Consider the following 3,354-nt stretch of genomic DNA (forward strand, 5'->3'; position numbering starts at 1 on the left):
AAATACAAAATTTGTGTGTTATAATTGAGTTTGTTGAGTCATATTAGGAGTCTATTATGTTAATTGATTCACTTTCCGTTTAAAAACAGTGTAATCCCCTGTTTCACGCCGTGAATACAGTCGAATACAATAATCTGTTCAGCTGTAATCCCATGTTTTACGCCATGAATACAGTCGAATACACTCAAATACAAAAATCTGCCTATCTGTAATCCCCTGATTCACGCCTAGAAATGCTACTGTATTCATGAATACAGTAGCTTAAATACATCGAATACACTCTAAAAAATCTGAAAACATAGCTATAGGAAGTAATATAGTAAATGGTAGCTACAACTAGCTAATAACCACTAAAACATAGTGGTTTTCGAAAGTTTCTCTATAGTTAATCTAATTATATTGGCCCATGAGATTTATTTGGACTATATATATATATATATATATATATATATATATATATATATATATGCCAAATTATTTTACGAGTTTAATTCCAATAAAATTTATATACCTACAAATATTTTCTACTTCAAGTCTTGTCGGATATATTAAATCTGTAAAGACTAGAGTTGAAGTATTAACTTGATTGTGCGAATCACTTTATGTATGCCAAAAGAGATAATAAATCAATGTCTTGCAGCATATCAAATGGAAACGTAGAAGACCCAAATCAATGCCATGTTTATTATTAACTTTGCTTGTCCACGTTAGAATTCATAAAAATGCCAAACATTGCTAGTGACAAGAAAAGCAATACCAGTAATCATTACAATAGTCATTAACATTGCATTGTTTCAAATTTTGTTGAACAATTAGACCCACGCTTTGTCTTATACAATATAATATATAAGACTGTTCTCTGATGGGATAAAAGCTACAGTGGGCATAATCGAGTCCTTTTAGGAGTTACCCATTCCACCGCCGTAAACAAATCAGAGTCCTTTTAGGAGTTAATTTATAATTTCAATCCCACATCGGCAGTATACTATTGTAAGCGGCCTGTGGAGATCTATAAAAAGTCCTGGGCTCGTATTTGTTGAGCATCAGTTTGCAGTATTTGCAAGCTACTTGAGTCTATTTTTGTGGATTCGGGAGTACTAACGTGAAGGTAATTTCTTTTTTTTTTCTTGTGCTTTCCTTTTTTGGTCGTTTTTTTTTGTCAAACAAGAAGGATGCGTTCTTGTTTAACGAGATGATCCATGCATGAAGAAGATAATCTTAGGGTGTGAGGGGATGGGTACTCATCCTTGCCTGAATATCGGAGAGATTACTCTCAATTTGGCTTGACTATCGGAGAGATTACTCTCAAAATGACCCGACTATTGGAGAGATTACTCTTAGTGGCTCGACTATCGGAGAGATTACTCTCAAAATGACCCGACTATCGGAGAGATTACTCTCAAGGTGGCCCGGCTATAGGAGAGATTAATCTTAATGTGGCTCGACTATCGGAGAGATTACTCTCAAAATGATCCGGCTATTAGAGAGATTACTCTCAAGGTGGCCCGACTATCGGAGAGATTACTCTCAATGTGGCCCGACTATCGGATATATTACTCTCAAAATAACCCGACTATCGGAGAGATTACTCTCAAGGTGGCCCGACTATCAGAGAGATTACTCTCAATATGGCTCGACTATCAGAGAGATTACTCTCAAAATGACCCGACTATCTGAGAGATTACTCTCAAGGTGGCCCGACTATGAGAGATTACTCTCAACGTGGCCCGAATATTGGAGGCCATTTTATCCATTTAGACCTTTGTGCCCATTCTAATATTCTTAATTTGGACTTTGATGACTTTTTCTTCTTCTTTGCAGCCCGAAGAGATTGCAAATTTCAGAGACTATACCCCACCTTACTCCAAACTTAGATATCTCGTAATCGAGACTGAAGATAGCATAGAACAAACCAAGCTTTTGGTTCACATCCCACATGTTGGCCGGTATGCAGCCTCATGGCCTTCTTTGAGGAACTCCCATCATGTAAAAAACTGGACCTTGGAGCACAAGTCTACTTCTAATCCCTTGTCCAAGATGTTGTCTCTCCAAGCGCCAAACCATCGCCACATAAACATCGCTAGCACCCTTCCAAACTTAGGGCGTCGCATAATTTAAGGCGAAGTACGTTGGGGTAACATAACAACAATTGAGGGCGAGTATCGTCATATTCCAGGATATTGGGAATGGGCTGAAGATGTACTTGGTAGAAGCCAACAAAACCTGAGTACAACAAAGATTTATGATGCTGTCTATGCCTTACTTTTCACTTATGATCGAAACTCGAACATTTTGCAAGCATTTTGTGAGGCTTGGTGCCCCAAGACGAACACGCTTCTTACATCAGCTGGGGAACTATCTATCTCTCTTTTGGACTTACATATCCTTGGAGGTCTGCCCATTGCGGGTTCTCCGTACGAAGAAATCATCGGTTTGGACGAAAAATAGATGAGATTTATTCCTCGATCTTGCGAGTATTTATTTGCTGCTTTCCATCACCTTAAGGAAGGTACGTGCGTTAGCCAAAAGGTCTCCTTGAGCAAGTGGACAAATTTTTGGTATAAAAAAGCCTTAATATATAACCTTGCCTCACTGCAAAAGGAAAAGAAATCCGCGCGCCTAAAGTCGACTCATAATCCTAACGGAGTCATCCCCGAGACAACTAGGTGGTCGAGTGATCAAGAAGCTATATTCTCCATGCTTAGGGTGAGGTTTGACAAGAAAGATAAACATATATAGCAGACTTCTTATCAATTTGGCTATGTGCTTTTGTGTTTCCCTATAAGGCAAAGAACTTCATTCGTCCCAAGACTTTTAAGATGAAAAGCATAACGGCAAGCGGGCGATTAGCCTTGCGGTTCCAGTTTTGACGAGTATTTATCATGGTTTGAATAAGATTTCGTGTTCTTCCTAACTTGATAAGGTCAAAGTTTGTTTTCCCATCCATTATGGTTACGCCTGGCTTGCACATTACCTCAAAACCCATTATCGACTTGCTAAGGTCCGTCTGTCCCTTTGATGGTGGCATACTCAGGAGAGGGAGCTGCGAGGTACTTTGACGAGAAGGATGCAAGAAAACACATCCACAATGGGGAGGATATAGTTTGGACACCAACAATGTTGACCAATTCTCGTCCTTATTATTATGTGGATAACGATGCCCCTCAAGAATTGGAGTCAAATTACTTCATGAGCTTACGTTTTAATTACCTCCCTTTGAGGTATGATAACTCATTCATCATCGAGCCATATAGCCCACATCGGTTTGGTCGTCAATTTGGGTTTTACCAGAACGTCCCCGATTTTTTGGAGAATGATATCTGTAGCGCCTCTCTAGATGAAGGACTCAGATTT

This window comes from Nicotiana attenuata, chromosome 1 (genome assembly GCF_001879085.1).
Source record: "Nicotiana attenuata strain UT chromosome 1, NIATTr2, whole genome shotgun sequence".
NCBI classification, from domain to species: Eukaryota; Viridiplantae; Streptophyta; class Magnoliopsida; order Solanales; family Solanaceae; genus Nicotiana; species Nicotiana attenuata.